The sequence below is a fragment of the Alosa pseudoharengus genome, unplaced genomic scaffold, assembly GCF_046254945.1.
Source record: "Alosa pseudoharengus isolate Yale_2024_CS ecotype anadromous, Long Island Sound unplaced genomic scaffold, YU_APseudo_1.1 YU_APseudo_1.1_scf_13, whole genome shotgun sequence".
Lineage (NCBI taxonomy): Eukaryota > Metazoa > Chordata > Actinopteri > Clupeiformes > Clupeidae > Alosa > Alosa pseudoharengus.
Window position 1 is genome coordinate 4930167 of NW_027468598.1, and position 19834 is coordinate 4950000.

At 42.1% G+C, this 19834-nt stretch overlaps 1 long non-coding RNA gene across 1 annotated transcript in view; it reads left to right on the forward strand.

Annotated features, from left to right (window-relative positions):
- LOC143121504 (uncharacterized) overlaps positions 1-19834 on the forward strand; it is a 41796-nt gene that overhangs the window by 21329 nt on the left and 633 nt on the right. The window contains exon 2 of the long non-coding RNA XR_012986504.1: positions 9739-9782. This is a non-coding gene — a long non-coding RNA (uncharacterized LOC143121504). The remainder of the gene's footprint in view (positions 1-9738; positions 9783-19834) is intronic.

Genomic DNA, 19834 nt, shown 5'->3' on the forward strand with positions numbered 1-19834 from the left:
AAAAAGGCAATGCAATTTGAACAGCAACTCGTGCAGTTGGTTTGACAGAAGGGGATCCTGATCATTTTCAATACACACTGGAGAATTGCAGCTTTCAGTGTTGGTCTATATTTTGTATTCATGATGGAGATTTGCTTGCTTGCTCTCAGACGGAGCTGGATACGCAGGTTTAGTCCCCTGTCAAGTATATGCAAATAGTATACTTTCAAATGGCTGCTAGATGCAAAGTAAATCATTGATGGTAACTTTTTATGATCAAGATCCTTTGTCCCCAAATTAAAACCTCATTTTGATGTAGTTTACCCCAAAGTATTCCCCTGTATTAATACAATTGTTTTATTATTCAGATACTGCTCTTGGGAGGGTCTTTTGATGATATTTTGATGTTTGCTTTCATTCACTAATATCACTGCATTTTGAGTTATTAATGCCCTATCAGAGTGTTTTCAGTTGTGCAGAAAACAGACAACCATAAACACATTATTAATGATCTCCTTTGACCTTTTGTGAATAATCTCAAGATGATGGAAATCTCTGCTATGATTTTATACAGCTCTGCATTTGCACCAATTGTGTAGCCAAGCTTATCACAGCAATTCACTAAAGAATAACAATAAGATTAGCTGCCTCTCTAATGAGGGGATAGTCCAGAATATAGGCAGAATAGATGGACTTTTTCAGTGCTTCCGAAATATAAATTGAATTACTTCTGTATTGCCTCATATGAAATGACAGAGATAAATTAACAGTTTTATGCTAGATGCAAATTCAAGTATGCTAGTTTCTATCAGACAATATCTGTCTGCCTGTCTTTATACATAACCACTTGAAATGGGCCATCAGACCCAAGCATTAGCACTAAGATTTCATGATATTGTACTCAGGACATTTTTATGGGCAGAATAGGTCTTCTTCTATATTTTTTATTATAAAATTATGCTGTTGCTAGACCTTTATGTTGTCTGCAGAGCAAAAATTAAAAAATCATATTAGATGAAGTATGTACTTCAAGAAATGTTGAACTTCAGCCATAGACTGAGGTCTTTCTACGTTGTTTGTATTCTTATTGTCTTCCATGTCATCCTTATCTAAGCTGTTCTTTCTTGTATTTATGACGATTAGTTTTATGGACAGTCTACTGTGAAAATGCCTCGTCACAGCAGTCTGCTCATTCTTTCGTCAGTTTATGAGTCTGTCCCCACACTGTCTGCACTGTCAGACATTTCATAGTTGCTTTGTATTATTTAACTGCCACTGTGAGTGCCCCTCTGTGGGATTTATTTGCCAGAACATCTAGTTTTGGATCTCTCAGATTTATTCTGTGAGAGTCATTCAGTCTGGAGTCTGTGTCTTACACTCTGCATGACATGTTATGAATATTATATTATTGAATATAATAGTCAATATATTATTAATTGCAGTTATAATATTGTAGTTAATTGCAACACGTTTACATTTCATTTACACATACATTGAATTTAAATAATTGTTAAATTTAGAATTGATTTCATTATGCAAAGGCCATTCTCATACAGCTCTGGAAAAAAATTGCAAATTTTTCTGATGTCATCCTATGGTTGCTGAGTGACATTGGAATGAATTAACAGTCATATTCAAATTTGCAGTGGTCTCTTAATCTTGAATATGACTCATCGAAAGTCACTCAGCAACCGTAGGATGACATCAGAAAAATGTGCAGTGTTCTCTTAATTTTTCCCAGAGCTGTATTTCATGTCAATTCTATGTAAGACAACCTTGAGTTTGAATTACACTATATACAGTTTGTGCATATAATCAGATCCTGAAATAAATAGTAAATTAAGGATTCTTTAAATGCAATCTCTTGTAAAAGGTGATAATGGCATTCACTTTCTCTTGCTTCCCCCATTTAAAAACACAAAATTGCCTTCACCAGTAATAGGACTTGTGGTAATGGCAGTGAATGGTGGCCTCAGCCATCAAGATTGGGTTATCAGTTTCATGCTGCCTTTTGTGTCGCTCTGTCCTCGGGGAGTCCGTCAACTCGTCTGGCATCTGCTGCTCCCGGGACTGGCTTTTCCTTTTCTTTCACTGTTTTTTGTTGTGTCGTTGGAGGACCGCCCCGTTTCTATTCTGTTTATTATCAGGCAATTCTTGGTAAAATTGTCCCATGACCTCTGTGCTTGGCTCTGTTGCCGTATAGCAGGGCTTGTAAGCCTAGCACCGTTTTAAATGACAGTCAGGTCAGGAAACAACTGTTACTTGGCAAACACTGTTGAGACTTGGGCTTGGTTTGGAAACAACCGCAATGCAACATTTTAAATTCATAATCATTCGCTAAATATATGACCTAAACCCAATATGTTCTAAACCCAATACCGCACCATTGTCCACTGTATAAAATGCAATCTGTTAACAGTAAGTCATGCCTGCAATTCTATTTTTCAAAACGAATGACTTCTGTGGGAGGCATAATGATGTTTGATAGCAGCATTTATACACAGGTTGCTAATATATCTAGGACATTAAGAATTCATTAGTGTAATTTGAAGTGTTTCTCTGATTGTGCAACCATGTGAATAAGTATTGAATGAGAATAGTGACAAGCTTCTCAAACATACTGTTTTTCTTTTCTTTTTTTAATTCCCTCCAGTTTTCAGATGAATATAGGTTTAGATGACCCATTTTTTGTGTGTTCACAGAAGAGTCAATTTCAGTTCACAGGGCTCTTACCAACCATTCCTAGACATAGATCAACACACTGGGTAGATGCATAGAAATTGTAATGGACAGTTTTGACCATCTCCATGCTGTGACGAAACACCTAGCTCTAATTCATTACATACTGAAATGTTGAAGGACCTTTGTGAATGATTTGTCATTCTCTACAATATTGGCTGCATGGTCAGAAACAAGAAAAGTAATTAAGCTAAAATGTCATTTGAATTCATGTGAAATGCTTTCAGAAAGCCAATCAAGAGAATGTGTTCACTCGCCTTGTGAAATGCCATAAGCATCGATCCTGGCATAATGCCTTATTTAGTCACATGGAGGGTTATGTTTATTTTGTAGACTTGATCTTGAAATTCATAAAATATTGATTTTTTTTCTTTCTCTCTAAAGCCAAACTAGCACGCTAGGTAGCAGTCTCTCCTTTGGCGGTTATGGCAGTTCATCAATACATGCTCCTCAAAGATTACTGCATTGCTGGTAGACTTCAGTTTCCATTGAAATCTGCCATTATGAGTGTGCTGTCCCTTATTTGTGACTATACAAGTGTGACATGATCCTACTGTAGACAGAGGGTAATAGTCCGATGTTGTGAATCTCACTGAAGATTTAGTCATTTTCAAACCAACTTGTAAGTCTAAAGAAAGGGAATCACTCAAAAACCAACAATAGTGCACCTGTGTGCTTTGCAAGCATATTAAGAAAGAAGACAACATGGAGATATGACAAATATTTTAACCTACAGTATTTCATATTTTCTCACATTATTGCTTACATAGTGAGATTGGGGTAGACAGACTCGTTCTTGGTTCTGACTCTTTCGTGTGTGTGTGTGTGTGTGTGTGTGTGTGTGTGTGTGTGTGTGTGTGTGTGTGTGTGTTTGTGTGTTTGTGAGAGTCAAAAAAGTTGCCTGGGCCTGTTTCTGGATGGTCATGCTGCTATTTATTTTCACTTCAAAGCTAAAGAAGCCACATATACACAAGGTGAAAAAAAAGAAAAACTAAAAGAAATATACATGAACATTGTTGGACACCAAAAGGGATTGTGTAAATGGGATCGTATTCTTCTGCTGTTCTCTATTTACTCATCGAAAAGCTACAATGTTGACAGGATAATTATGTTTTGTCTAGAATAATGTAGTCAAAGCTGTGTGTCTATTATCTGGTTTGTCTTATGGTAAACTGTGGTCCAAGTAAGTTTGGTCAGTAAATAGCCACCACACAGCTGATGGGAATTGCCGCAGTGCACCTGGAATTTCCACTTCACAAGAAATAACACACTTCAGTTTGTAGATTGTATATTTACATTCTAGTTATGCATATGTGGAGTATCCAGGTCATACACATACTATTTGCCACGCATTAACACAATCTATAGAGCTGATGGAGTCACACACAGGGTGAGGTTGTCTGACTCTCAGCTGTACTTTGTGAACTTGAAGTAGTTCAGTCCTCTGGGCAGTTCTTCCATCTAGAGGAACGCAGTGCCTTTAAGCCACAGACCCAGTATACTGATCGTGTGAAGGTTTCTTCTCCACTATAGAAAAACTTGGTCTCAGCAGGCATGCCAGTCAAGAGCAATTACTATTTGCCTGGCTCTCATTTAGCTGCACATTTGTTTTAGTTCAATCTGTCAGAGGAGGTTTATCTTGGCAAATGGGACATATTTTTGTGCAATTTTCTTTTTCATCATCACAGTATTTTCTTTGTCACTTCTCAGATAGCAAATGTATCTGTATGTGGACTTGAAGGCTTCGATAAAAGCAGGGCCAGCACTAACTATTTATCCTGGAGACTCTTAACCTAAAACATGGAGTGGCTTGGATCCTTACTAAATATCCATCATATTGAGGTTTTTGGTGAGCATTTGCTTGTGCTGATTGACTTTTAGTGACCTCGGCGCCAACCATAATTTTCTCTGTTCTAGTCCACCAACAGAATGAGGAGATGTCTTTAAGGGAGAATCAGGAAACAATGATACTGTGTGTGTGTGTGTGTGTGTGTGTGTGTGTGTGTGTGTGTGTGTGTGTGTGTGTGTGTGTGTGTGTGTGTGTGTGTGTGTGTGTGTGTGTGTGTGTGCGCGCGCATGCGCTTTTAATTCAAATGCGATGTTTTTCAGGGTTTGTTTGAGATGGCTCTGAGTGAGTTAGCTTTTGTCTCCAGCAGTTCCCCTGGTCTTTGCTCTCCACCTTCCCGTTTGCGGCTGCAGATCCTGCAGCTGCCGCCAATAAGTCCCACTAAAATGGTGTCCGTGTTTAGTCTGGCACTGAGCACTGCCAGTGATTGGCAGATGGGTCAAACAAAGTCATTTCATTGGCCCATTTCCCAGCAAATCTTCATGTGCATTTTACTGGTGGTATCAAGCAAAGCCCCCTTCCTCCACCGAAGCCCTGACTAGAACCAAAACAAAACAGAACTGAACCCCCCACCCTCCACACACACACACACACACACACACACACACACACACACAACCTTAGCTACAGGGTTTCCCCCCTGGAGTTCAGAGCCACATACATCAATGTAATAACTGCTAAAACTCAGCGCATGGGGATAAACTGAGAGAAGACAGAGAGACAGAAATATACAGCTATTGCGCTGAATTCTGAAGTATGGCCCTAAGAGCGGGGAAGTAGAAGCCTCCTGTTGCTGTGAGCATGACGTTAGCAGCAGAGATGTAGCTATTTATCAAGCGCCAGAGGGGCTTTGGCCTCTGACAGGTTTACATCTGGAAAAGTGAGGAGAAGCCAATTGGTTGTGTGTGTGCTCTGCATGGCACAGGATCCCACTCTCTCCAGCGCCTGCAACACACACAGAGGTGGCTCACACTCCTCAAACAGCTCCAAATGAAACCACCACTGTGTCCAAATGTCTCAAGACTTCCGCAGGCTAAAGGCTTGTGTGTGTTAGCAGTTAACTGTTATACTGATACAATTTTTGCGAGACACTGTTTTTTAAAAACTTTTTGGCATACGTATGTGTTGTTGAAGGCATTCTGCAATGTGTTTGAAGTTATTGTCATTACCACGCAGATGGCTGATCCAGCAGCCCCATCAGTAAGCAACGTTCCCTTACCATTTGTTCAGTCTCGGTCAAGCTCTTGTGAACTTTGACCTCAGTCTGCTGTCTCCTTAGATATGAAACCCATGGGGAAAAGGGGGCTGGGATTTGGTGGCTGGAAGGGCAAGTGTGATCGATCTAATAACTTCAGCCTTCTGATGCTGATTCTCAGCTCAGAGCATTTTGTATTGTGGTCTAGCTTATTAGATTGTGCTCTTAGTCTTCAATAACATTAGATAAAGGCATCAGAATAAATATATATATATATATATATATATATATATATAATCCTCTTTTATTCCTGTTAATACAAATGTTGCTATACCTTTTAGCTCATGATAAGGCCTACTGTGAGTAAGGGATAATTCCTTCATGGCATTGTAGAATTCTGTTGAAAGCGATCAACAGCACAGTTGACTCAGTTCATTTTTTTTTCTCCTACAAAAAGACAGTGAAATCTCGCAAATGTTTTGGAGACAGGATATGGTACATGGAATAAACGTTGATGGCTGTGATCCGCACTGCTGTTTTTGTTATTATTGTTATTCTGATCTTGTTTTATTATTCTTGGAGGGGAAGGATCTGAGGCGAGGAATTTTGCAGGTTTGGTTACATAAACATGGCTCTGCAGAGCTGAGAGCAGAAAGCTGGGAGGAGGGGAAGCACATCTGTCAGAAGGAGTAGGGTTTTGCTCGCGTGTGTGTGTGTGTGTGTGTGTGTGTGTGTGTGTGTGTGTGTGTGTGTGTGTGTGTGTGTGTGTGTGTGTGTGTGTGTGTGTGCCTTTAATAGAATTCAGACTAGGAGTCTTATTTTGGCAGGGCAAAATGCAGCCCTGTGCGTGAGTCATGAGTTCTGTCATATGTTTGAGTAATTGCTATGAACCGACTGACTCCCCCATGCATGTAATGCTGCCTTGTGGCCAAGTGGCACGTGAGCACTGCTGCTCTCTCTCTCTCTCTCTCTCTCTCTCTCTCTCTCTCTCCCTCTGTTTCTATTTCTCGGTCTCTCTTTCACATTGTCTCCCTCCCTCACCTATGTATTTGAGTGTCTTATTCACAAACACATATGCAGACAGACAAACACATTGAACACCCCCCCCCCCCACCCACCCCAACCTCTACTGTTTGTTCCTGTCCATTCAGCTTGAGTTATGGGAACTGTCCTGTCGGTGCTTTTTTACATGTACACAATACACATCCATAGTCGTGCTGTAATCTGATTTCCTCTCTCTCTCTCCTCCGCTGGCTCTGTGTGTTGTGGTGTCTCAGCTCTGTGTACATTTACTGTATGATTGAGTTTCTGTTGACTATCACATGTGTGTGAAATGTGAGGAGACTGTTTACATGGTTCGCCTCGGCTTTGCAGTCTGTCAAAAGCCCCCTCATGTCAAATGGTGACGCAGCATGAAGAGTTCGGCTCTCTGCTGCTGATATGGTCGGCTGGCACTGTCTGAATATCCCATAATTCAGTCTCGGTAATGGCTTCAGAAAAAAAAATCCAGAACCAAAAATATGACGGAGGTTGTTTTCTTGACTGTTGACTAACACAAATCAAGTCAAAGCCTGGCTTTCTTGATCGCAAAGTTGCAGGTGACTCTTGTTTAGAATTTACCTGGAAAATGCTGTGAACATGTTTAGACTACATCTGTTTTTTTTATCAGATGAACTGAGGCAGACTTACATTTTAGAGTCTTCTCCAATAATATGACACCTTTTTACCAAGCTGTAGCATGACCTGTTTTAGTGCATTTGTTTTACAAGCCTTTACATTTGCAACTTGGGCAAATGGAATAATAGTGCCAAAAGCCATGATTCACAAATAATGTGGTTGCTGTGTAGTTGTAGAAAAAATTAGGTGCATTTGTAAAACCGACGAGACATGCAAATTATCTTTTAATTATTTCCATTTTTCTTTAATGTTCTGGGACCTGTCCTTTATTTATTTGCAAGTATAATTTTTATTTGAAATATTTTGTATTTGTAAAATTAAAAAATTAGGGTATTTCTAAAACAACTTTGTGGTGTTATGGCAGTCCTATAATTCCATACACTTGAACATTTGAGCTAGCTGACAGACTAGCCACTCCTGTTATCTGACACTACACTACACTAGTAACTACAGGATGGTGGTTCTCTGCAAAAACTGACTGGGAAAAACTGTCATTTTCGCTGAGGTAAACAGACACAGGTATATCTGAGCTTTTGTCAGACACTTAACATTTATGAGCCAAAACAAGCAGCTTACTGTGAGGTGCACATTTTTGCTCTATTTTTTCTTAAAAATGGAAGGTTCAAAAATGTAAACAATCCCTCCAAAACTGTCAGTTTGAACTGCAGCTGCTAAGAGTTTATGAAGCCCAGCATTAGTATTCTGAAGCTAAAGCACGTAATGTGTGGATGTATCTGTAATGATGAAGTCTAACTCATTCAGCCCAACCTGTAGATCTCAAGCTTCTACTGACACTTGTTTTGATTGACTGATATAGTGCACCCTTATTACCATGACAGCTGTTTTCATTCCTTTATAAGCATGTTGATTTTTTTTCTCGTGTGTTTTTACTGCCAGTGTTTGTCATGATTACTGATGAGGATAATAAGTCATTTCTAGTTTGGTAATGAATACGTTCACCACCCATTCACCTTCTTATGTATATGTGCGGCATGCACAAACATAAGCTGATATGTGGAGCTGAGATATGCTTTGTGGGTTTTGTAAGCAAAACCACTGATCCATCTCCTGATTTACCTCTGTACGCTGCCCAGTCCCTTCTGGAATGTCTGAGGCTCCCTCGGGCAAACATTTAACCTTAGCCTGGCTATGCTCTCAGAAATCTGGCATGACTTCAGTCACAATTTGCTGGTCATTAGAGTTAATGGAAGTGAGTACTCAGAGGGAGAGAGAGCCCGACAAATATGTCAGCAATGCCCAATGCCTCTCCATTCGGCCCTCACTGCAAGTGTTCAAATTTGTCCTCGCCCAAAGATCCTTGGTGCATTACTGGCATTGCTGCATTGTGTGAGGACAATTTTACTTTTACAATGCCCCCCTAAGGAGCACACCAATTCCAAAACAGAAAGAGAGAGGGAGAGAGAGAGAGAGGGAGAGAGAGAGAGAGAGAGAGAGAGAGAGCAGTTTTGCTGATAGCCCTTGGTCTGGTTGAGACCCACGCTGGGTAAGGGTCAGCTGCTCTCGGAGTATGTGCTCAGCCTGCCCCTGATGACCCCTACATGAAAGGGAGCTCTGTCTCCGAGGCAAGTGGAGGCATGCAACATGAGCATCGTATTTACTTTGGATACAGTAGGCATTCCTGATCATCACCACATTAGCCAGTGCAATTTCATCTGTCCTGATGGCCAGGGGAAACAGGCGGCCGGCCAGATGGACGTTTCCATGGCTCCCATAACGTACGACCCCCAGCCACCTGAGGTGCTATGCTTGCTTGATTTAATTCATTATTTTACTTCTTTTCACCATGCCAAGCAAGCTGAAGGCAGGCCTGGGGTCTTCTGGAGAGCTCTTGTGGGTGCAAGCTGAAGGCAGGCCTGGGGTCTTCTGGAGAGCTCTTGTGGGGGCATGCATGTGACCTTGTGGCTGCATGTTGTATGATACTACTCATAGAGAGAAAGAAAGAGAAACTGAACTCTCTCGTTCAACTATGGACCTGTGCATCTGTTATCTATTGTAATTTATGTGCTTCATTTATCTATTGTGTATCTTTTTTTACCTTTCAGTAGTGCTCAGTGAATGGTCTCCTTTGAACTTTCTTTACTTAAAAAGATGGATGGGGTCTAATTGTACTTTTGGAAGCGTGACCAGATTGCATACATGTAACTATGGCACAACAAGCTATTGTGGCTTTTCAAAAAAGAAAAACAGAAAATATGACTTTTGCATGTTTTTGGCACTGTACTCTGTTTAACATTATTCACTTGATTGATTTTGCTGTTTGTTTTTCTTTTTATCATTCCAGTTCTATCAAGTCCATACATGAAAGACAAGACAAGACATTTCTAGGTAAGGTGTTTTCTCTTTACTTCTAAGACAATGCTTGGACCAGTAGAAGAGTGTGTTTCAACTGAAGCAGAAGCACTGCGGTGTAGTTTTTTTGCTAGTCCTGCCAACGTCATGGATGAGCCACTTGTCATAAACCCGTAGATCCGAACTTGTGGTAATTTCCACAGCACAAGCTCGTGTCTCTGGGTCTCTGTCTCTGTGGTGTGTCATACATCCTTGATGGCAATGAAAGCTCCTCTGATTCTGTCAGGCCACCGCTAATTCATTCAAACCTTTGCAGTTTTCCAGGTAATGTGATATCATCTAGGCAGAGTCATGAGTAAGTCTGTTTTTGGCATCTTTGTAAGAGTATTAGGGAGGATTTTCCAGCATCTCTCTGGAACACTGTTTTAAGAGGCATTTAAGTGAAGAGTATGGGTCAAGAAATTCTTCTGCTCGTAGAGCAGATACCATCTCAACCCATTGAGCCAGATGTTTTGTGGATGTGTTTGCTTTTGTCATTTCTCATTGATGCGATTCCAGTGGGACTGAGTGATGCAGGGTTTATACTTACTTAGAATTACTACAGAGCTTTTGGCTGTATTTCTTTTGCAAAACCTCACATATTTGAAAACCCATTGAATGGAAATGTGGCCCGGTTGTTACTTTAAATGTAATGAGACAAGCAGAGTTCTAATGAAACCGTTTCATTTGTATTTATTATATTTCAACAGCAAGACAAACCACAATCTTAATGAGAAATTGTGTGTATCCGGGTTGAGGTAGTAGGTTGTATGGTTTAGAATTACACCCTGGGAGTTAACTGTACAACCTTCTAGCTTTCCCTGGAACTCACCTAACTCATCCAGCAACGGTCAAACCAGGATAAGATCTCAGCTAATCAATACAACTGGGAATTCAAAAGGATTTCGGCCTTGAGGTTCAGTTTAGTCAAGTTCACATTTTTTTCTTTTGTGTTCTTTTTACTGAAATGAACACTAACCCCTAAGTAATACAATTTGGTCCCAGGAATTACTGTTATGTAAACATGGGAAGCAAATGAAGTGCATAAGTACAACATATTCAAGGGTTGTTTCATTTGTCAGCTCCAGACATGATCACAACCAAACAGGATGCCCACAGAGGGCCTCTAGCTCTTTGTCAGGAGTCTGTCGGTCCAGTTTTCTCAAGGCACACACTGTCTACTGATTTACCACTTCCTTTGCATCTAATCAATTCATTAACGCTGTTAATTAGGAAGAGGGGCATTCTCGTGTTCTGAGCCAGCTTCTGATTGAGGTGCTGTCCAATTACCATCTCATTCACACCACAAAACACACAACCCTCAACCCAAGTAATGGCTTAAATGAATCAACCCCAAGGATCAATTAAACACAGCATACACCCTACAGGCATTGGTCTCTCATTGGCCTTGACCCCGATGCAGGGACGTGCCATCCGCAGGCAGAGCAGGCAATCATTGGCAAAGAAAAGGGCACTTGAAAAGTCCATTCCACGTGAATATACCTGGGCTCCTTCAGGGGAGACACTAGGAGTACCACTTCAGCAACTGAATCCATACATATGACTCTCTGTCTTCGTTTTAGTTTGTCGGAGTCAGTAGAGGATTGTATCAACAGAAATGTGAAGTAGTTGCTGACTCTAGAACAGATCTGTCCCTGAGCTGGACGTCCAGATTCACACACATTGGTCACAATAGACCAGGGAGAGAACTGATGCAGGGTCAGCTGCTGTGGAGAGATGTTGTGTAGCTTCTCTGGCTAATCTGGTAAGACCATGGTAGATTTAGTCTTTGAATTTCACATGAGCCTTTTTAAGAAATTGTTATGTGTTTGCATAGTTTTCCTCTTTGGCATAGGGCTATGGATACTGGGGCTTAGCAGGTGTTAGAACTGTGTCATGGTGTTGGATTCTTACAAGCAAGCTGAACGATTAAAGGCCCCCATTGAGTTCTCAGAGATAGTATGATGTAGCATGACTTTGATTTCCATCCCTTCTATAATCTCTGCTCTGGTATTGTTAACTTGGTCATGCAGTGTCAAGTTCATTCTCTTTGTAAGTTGTCTTGCCACCTTGCCTAATTGTCATGACCCAGACTAACTTAACTGTTTATAGTCATTTTCATTGTTACCTTTGGAGGCAACCAAGCCCTAATGAATGCTTTTAGGAAACAAAAATGGTAAAAACATGGAAAAAAACCTTTGTAATGAAAGGTCTTCATTATAATATGACTAGTTCAAAAGCTAAAGGACTTTTTTGAACATTTTCAATGCTTCAATACTACAAGGTGCTTTGTGTTGTATTCATGGAGGCGGTTGCTATTTTAGCTCTCTGTTAGGATAAAAGTCTTTTTCAGACTTTTTCAATTTAATAAAGTTCAATACATTTTATTCAGTTGGATACATATTTCATTGAATTATTGAATAACGATATTTTATTTAACTTCACTGCCCTGTCAGAATCGATCATAGAACCTCTACTTTATGTTACATCTAATCTGTGACACTATTCAAGTCTTATCCGTCGGTTTTGTGGATGTTGCTGGATTTGTCTGCAAGGTCCACCGCATTCAAACTGTGTCCAGTTCTTTATCAGCTCATTTATCTTCTCGAAGCTGTGTGGACGTCATTGACCTTCACCCCTCCCAGACACATCCCTCATGCAACCTGACACATTCCCTGTGAGCTCGGGCCAGAGTGGACGTAGAGGAAAGGGCACATGTAGACGACCTGATAGTGGTGCATACCTTCAACTTCCTGCAGCTTTACCTTTGCTATGGGGAGAGAAAGTAACAAACTGCCTAACAGCATGCTGTTTTATACCCAATAAATAACGATAATATATACATGCTGGACTGAGGTGACATTGATTTGTCTGGACCTGGTCCTCCCTGCGCTGTGTCAAGCACTTTCTCCAATCAATGCAGCCATGACCTCTGACCCCCCTGGAGAAATCGATGACATTGAACGGCGGGCCAGCATCAACAAAATGGCCCTTGACCGTTGTCTGGTGTGACAAAACATGATGGTTATTAATACTCTCACACACAGACACCGTCTGGATGGTGCTTCTAATGACCTATAAAAGTGCTCCAGTGGTATTATATGTAGAGCTCTAATCATCTGCACTGCAGTTTCTACATTCAGAGCCTCAGAAGCTCATTTTGGGGCTAGGCGAGACACTGGAACAAAATTATATTTTAATTCATTTTTTTTCTTCATTTCAGCTTTACCTACTCAGCTTTGTCCATTGTTTTTGTAGATTCGTTGTCAGTGCTGTCATAAGGGTAATAGGCACACTGGGTTTGACAAATGTTCTTCTAACATGCGGACCATACTCTAGATGAGAAAATATGGTGAAATTCATACTGTCCCGTCCCTATCCAATTTCTTGTACTCACTCCAGCTGTGTACCTGAAGCACACTGATGACATATAAGGAGAACAAGGACAAATATTTACATATATATAGATATATATATATATATATAATATAAAAGAAAAGAAAAAAAAAGCAGCAGCATATAAATATGTGGAGGTGAAAGGGGATCACAGTTGGAGCCTATACTCTGCGGTGGTGGTAATAGAGTTGATTGATTACAGCCGCCAGTTTAAGGCCTCTATTGATTTCATTTGCTTTAATATTCCTGTGCTCCCCGAGCCTTTCGCCGCCCAAGCACAAATGGACTTGGACTTGAAACACAAGCTCATGCAGAAATGACTCCTCCTTATTTGGCTTCGCAAAATAAACGTCTCAGAAAGGGTTTCAGATATATATATATTATAGCACAGAGCAGATGGACTTGAACATGCATTCACGAGTATTGTATGTATTGATTTACTGTGGGCTGAGCTTGTTTACATTATTTGGTAATGTTTAAAACTGAATTGCATTTGTGAAATAGTTAGTATGGCTCAACAATGAGTAATTACAAGTTTTGTTACAATGTAATTACACAGCTAAATAAATACAAATCAGCCTTCTGTCATACTGATATTACATTTTCATCATTGCTCCACATCCTTCCTTCTCTCTACTAAATCTTTTGCATTGTTTGTGTAGAATGTCGGGGATGGGAGTAAACAAAGCATATCCAGTCAAGCTGTGCTCCTGTGACATGTGACTATCCCTGCCTTCCGTCAAGTGAGGCAAAGGAGCTTTGTTCTCCTCGTGAGACGAAACCATTGATTGTTGAAGGGTCAGTGGGAGCTGTGTGGACACAGAAAGAGAGAGCTAAAGGAAAAGAGAGGTGCGGAGAGATTGAGAGAGAGACAGAGAGAGAGAGAGAGACACAGAGAGAGAGAGAGCAGCAAAGTGAGGTGAGGTTAGGGAGGAGTGGAAAGTGGAGGGCTGGTGCCGCAGTGCCGTCTTCCACTGTCTGAAACTCCGCTCACTACAGCAGCATTGGGTCGCTCACAGCACCCAGCCTGGAAGTGGCTAGCCAGAACTACCCCCTTCTGCGGTAGGATCATTCTTTCTTCTCTTGCTTTCGGCAATTTGGTCTATTACACTCATTTATGTCTTACCGTCATTGTTTGTGTCAGTGGCAGCACTTCTGTCTCTGGCGCGACGCAGTGTCGCCAACTCCCTCTCCACCCCCAGACTCCCCTGTTTGGCTACCATGGAGATAAGATGATGGACGTGACCAGCAATCCAATCACGGGCGGAGAGCGAATGAGGGAGCACCTGCATTCACCCCACCTGCTCCCTCATTCCCTTAATTTGCCTCCGCCCCGCCCCGTCCCTCCTCCTCCATCTCAGTCTCCCTCTGATTCAGCGGCCGCCACTTCCTTCCCCTCTAAGATGGCTACTGATGGTGGTAAATGATGGCGGCGGCTGGGCTGATTGCAGAGTTGTAGGCTTTTGGAATAGTCGGAGGTAAATGACGAAGCCCTGATTATCATCTGATTATCATCTGGTCTGGGATTCTATCAAATCATTTGCGTCCCTCTTTCCTCCCTTTCCTCAACCTCCGTCACCTTTCACCCCTCAGTCCACCACCCTCATGGGAGCAGGGAGGGCCTGAGGAGGTCTGGACATGGTGATGTGGGGGGGAGGGGTGCGGAGCGGGAGAGGCTGATGGACCAATATCATTTATATTCTTGCCTGATGACAAGTGACTTGTTTTCCATCAGAGGGGGCTCAATAATACAAATATAATAGTAGGAGTACCAATGAACTGGTGAATTGTCAAGTGGTTGGTTGTAGGTGATTTCTCAGGGGGTTTTCACTCGTCTGATATGTGTATTAAGGAGACAAATAAAAGCAGATGGCATTCTCTATACTAGCAGTCTCATCCACCTAGAATTGACAACTCACTCTGTCCCACTGTGTGGGTGTTTGGCGTGTCGGCGTGTCTGTGTTGTCAGTAGGAGGGAGATGGGGAGTTTGGTGCGTAAGGGGTGGAGTCCTCATGGTGGTCTGGTTGAATTATTGTCTAAGTAGTTTCTTTTTTCACCGTCAACCCTGTTTGCCTGCAGTACAACACAGGGAATTAACAGCTGTAGTGTATTATCATATAAAAATTGCGTAGCGACATGGCTTTTCCAATCCTGTAGTGTGTAGACTGATCATTGTGTTAGGGTTGGAGGGACAGCACTGCCCTCTGCAATCCCAACATCAGCGTGCTGGGGGGTCCGATGGCGTTAGGGGGAGGTGTGGGTCAGCAAGTGTGTGAGAGATGTGGACTGATGACCTGCATTTTGCAGTGCGGACAAAGAGGAAGGAATGACTGTCTGGCTTGTGGGCGAGGGGGTGGTGGGGAGGGCTGGATTGTTCCTCCAGGCACACAAAGCCTTATTACAGTCGAGCAAGATGCCGTCTCTGCTCCAGACTTCATCCTCTCTAGCGCCATTTGAAAAGAAGAGAAGAGAAATCAAAAGTCGTGCGAGACTCCGCTATTAAGCCTTGTCATCACCATGCCGTCTCCCTTTTTCTTCCCTCCCTCCCTCCTACCACGCTCTCTTTTTTTCTGGGGTTCCTTTCTCTTTTTTGCATCATTGTGCGCAGTGATTTGAAGCAGTGCTGCGTCTCCGATGTGGGCTCTCTGGCTCTCTGTGACTGGGCACTGAGCCGCTCTGTCTGCCGGGACCAACATCAGCCACCTCACGCCGGACTCCGCACCGCGTCTGGCCCCAGCCTGGCACGGAATCAGTCGGGACGCTACCTTGGCCGTTTCTGAGTGAAAGGAGGGAAACGAAACCAGAGACTTGCTGCTCTTCTGTTTCTGTCTTTCTCTTGCGTTCGCTCTCTTTCCCCTCCCTACCTTTCTCCCTCCCTCCCTCCCTCCCTCCCCCCCTCGCTTGCTCTCTGCACAGGGTGAGAGGTAGGACAGGGACAGGGAGACGGAGCCGATGCGTGGCCCATGTGAAGCAGACAGGCATCCTGCTTCAGCATCCTCCTGTGCCAGGCAGACACAAGCGCAGGCTACTGGGCGAGCCGCACTGCTGTGGGTTCCAGGAGAAGGAGCGCGAGCCGCTGATCTCCATTGTGCCGCTTTGACAGGGCAGGGCGAGTTAGTCTTGTCTCGAATGTGTCGCCGGTTCAGTTCTGCAGGAATTGGACCGTTTGTGTGAGTGTGTGAGTGTGTATGTGCGTGTGTGTGCGTGTGTGTGTGTGTGCGTGTGCATGTGTGTGTATGTGTCTGGACGTCTGCCGGCAGCCGCACTCCTCCCGTTCCCTGAGACCCTAACTCGTGAGGTTGTTGGCTACAAAAGATCACGGGTCAGGCTCTTGGGACCTGGGTGGAGGGCACAAGCAGCTCTGGACACATCCAGCCCCCCTGAGCAGAGAGGAGTCGGCGGCTCAGCTCCTAAGATCAACAGCACGGGCGTGTGTGGCTTGGCTGATGTTGTTGAGAGACTTGTTTTGCGTTCCTTGTGTTTTGGCCCGGCAGATTGGCCCTATGTCCCACAGAAGTTTTTTCTTTATTCCACAAATGTGGAGTCCATCACCGAGTTACTCAGAGGAGACATTTACGATACATTCTACTCTTAGCTGGACTAAACATTTGGAAGAAGAATAGTCTCTAGGCTCCAAAGGAAAATGAGAATTCTATTATAGCATTTGGAAGAACAAAGAAACAAAGTTCTGACTTTGAAAGATCAGTCAATCAGTCTATTAGATATTAAATGTGATTATACTGTAAGCTATACCCTTCTTAGAAGTCACACACACACACACACACACACACACACACACACACACACACACACACACACACACACACACAAACCTAATGAACATGTTTATAGAAAATACTATTCCTTTTTTCAATTCAAGTAGTGCCCTCTAGGCTTGTCACAAGCGTGGTGAATGCATTATAAAGTGTATCAACAGAAGAATTTATAGCAAATGTAATATGAATGTAATACATTGACTTTGCTAGCTGCCAAGGCATCTGGTTGCTATTAGTGTTGTATTGCCAGACTGTGAATGCAGGAGAGATACTTTTGTAGGAAATGTCAGCAGCATAGTAATTAAAGTAGCGTTGGGCTCTTTTTCTTTTAGCACACAATTAGTGAATTATGGGCAGAACCTAATCAATATTTAAATGTTAACCTTTATGCAATCAGAATTTATTCTTTCAAATTCAAATCCAATTTTATTCCTGTCTGACGTTTCATGTGCGCCGACAATGAGAAGTCATGGTCTGACATATTAGTAAATATTTGTATATTTTACAAAGAGGTCTTATAGCCTCTCTGACGCTGCTTGAATGAAATTGATCTGATACCCCCACATTGTGTTAAAAAACTTTTTTTAAATAAAAACTCTTTCTACAGATCACATTGGGTCAAGTATATTATGTATTTTTCAAACAGAAATTCCTTAGCTGTGAGACCATTGCTAACTAATTAAAATAAATTGTTTTATTTTAAATATGTAAATCCTGTGTGGGAAACAAGTTAAGTTATTTTTTATATTATATTTAAACTGTACTACATACTTATAATGAAATGGAATAGACTGTGAAATGCTCTAAAATGAACAAGATTTTTAGATCATCGAGAACATCCAATATGAATCAGGTCTGTCAGCCAGATGTTTCCCTAAAGGTTTGTTAATCAAAAGAGTCCAAACATTTGAGACAGAGCTTTCTAAACTTCATATTGCTTTTATGAAATTAAACAACTTTGAAGTCCATGCTCCATCTATTACAAAGTTGGAATATTTCCTGATTTCCTTTCCTGACATTTCTTTTCTCTCTTCAAGGGAGGGTATGTTCCCATGCATTTGTGCTGGATTCATTCAGTAAACACAATTCCTCTCAATGTCAGAATTGATGAGCTGACTGAAATATGATTGTTCTGGAGTCTTTTTTCTGTCCCAAACTGATTGTTTTTTTTTTACCTGTGCTAAAAAAGGAACTGTGGCATAAAATGCAGCCTCAACAAAATACCCCCCCTCCCCCCCATTGGCTCACACTGTCTCATTATGCATTGCACGTAGATATTTATTTATTTTTAATCTTCACTCTCAGTGGTGGTGGTTTTCAGCTAATAGTGGGTTGTTCCTCAAAGCCCCCAGCAACAGTAAAGCAATAGGCATCCTCCATGAATACCAAAGAGCCAGGCAGAGCAGAGTGAGTGAGTGAGTGATGAGACAATGGTGGGCTATGCATGCCATGTGAGCAACTTATCAGGTCTGCCTCCCAACACTCGCCACTAAGCAAAGAATGACAGCTAATCCAGCACTGGGCTTGGATCTCACGTCCACCGACTCAGGGTGACCTGTGATTGCAGTTTACTGTTACAAATGGGACCAGGGTTTGAAGTACCTGTGGAAAGTGCTAAGCCAGTTGCAGACATGCCTGTACAATTACATGTGGCATCCCTCTTATTTTCTTCTCATCACAAAAAAAGCACTTTGTTTTATCAAGTAGTACAACAAAGAGAATTCCATATCTCATCAATGTAGAAATTGAACTTGTGGGCAATATTTCCACATCTTGTGCATCACCTGATCATAGCATTGCATAGAAATGTATATAATCCATGTAATATAATGCACCATTCTAAAACAGAGGCACAACGATGCTAACATGGTCAATAGCACAGCCGTTTCCATTTCCACATGTTTGGGTTTAATCTGTGGCAGCGTACTTTCATGTGTTTAACCATCAAGGCCAATGGAACAAAAGCTGCCTATCTGTTTAATATCTAGACAGATGACTCTGCCAGCATGCCTGATGTAGTGCAAAAGAAAAGAACTCATTATCTCAAATTTGTAATTGAATGTGCTGTCAATAAGGGATTTGGCAGCTTTCTTATTGAGAAAGATAAGGAAACAGAGGGAGGTTTGCTAATAGAAAATGTATGCACATGCACGTGAACACACACACACACACACACACACACACACACACACACACAGAAAGAGAAGTGGCTGATGTCTGGGTTTTCAGACACTGCGGCAGGGGACCAGACAGTCACCTGAGCACTTTCTCCCCTTTGCCATTTGCATCAGTCTCTCACTCCCTCTTTCTCTCCCCTCTTTCTCCTCCAACTCAAATCAAATTGCTTTCTTTGGGGATTGCCAGAGCCTTGTAAATACATGGAACAGCAGACAAAACACTCTGTTAAGAACAGGCACAACACTCGGTTTGAGCAATTCATTTTCTTTCCTTGTGATGAAATAGTATTAAATAAGGATGGCATGGCTAATACATGAAACCAAATCATTATGTATTTAATCGATACTCTGTATGTATTTATTTGCATGTATGTACTGTATTATTGTATGTATGTATGTTTGTAAGTATGCACATGTATGCATGGGCTTTCACATGCTGGACAGCGGCTAATGAGGAGATTGAGGAGATGTCTGTGCTAACGAAGCGGTGGTGGCAGCGTCTGACCCTGCTAATTTGCTCACTGCTCTTCCTGGGTGGCAGCAGACACGCCCCCCTCTCGCCCAGGTAGACCACTGCCTCCCCGGCGCCCTCTGCAGCATGGCTGCCAACCAATCTCCATGGCAACAGTTTCTTTTTTTCCTCCTTCATGACATTGAGCTACGTCTAGGATTTTTCCCCTCCCCAGTACCCAGTCTTAA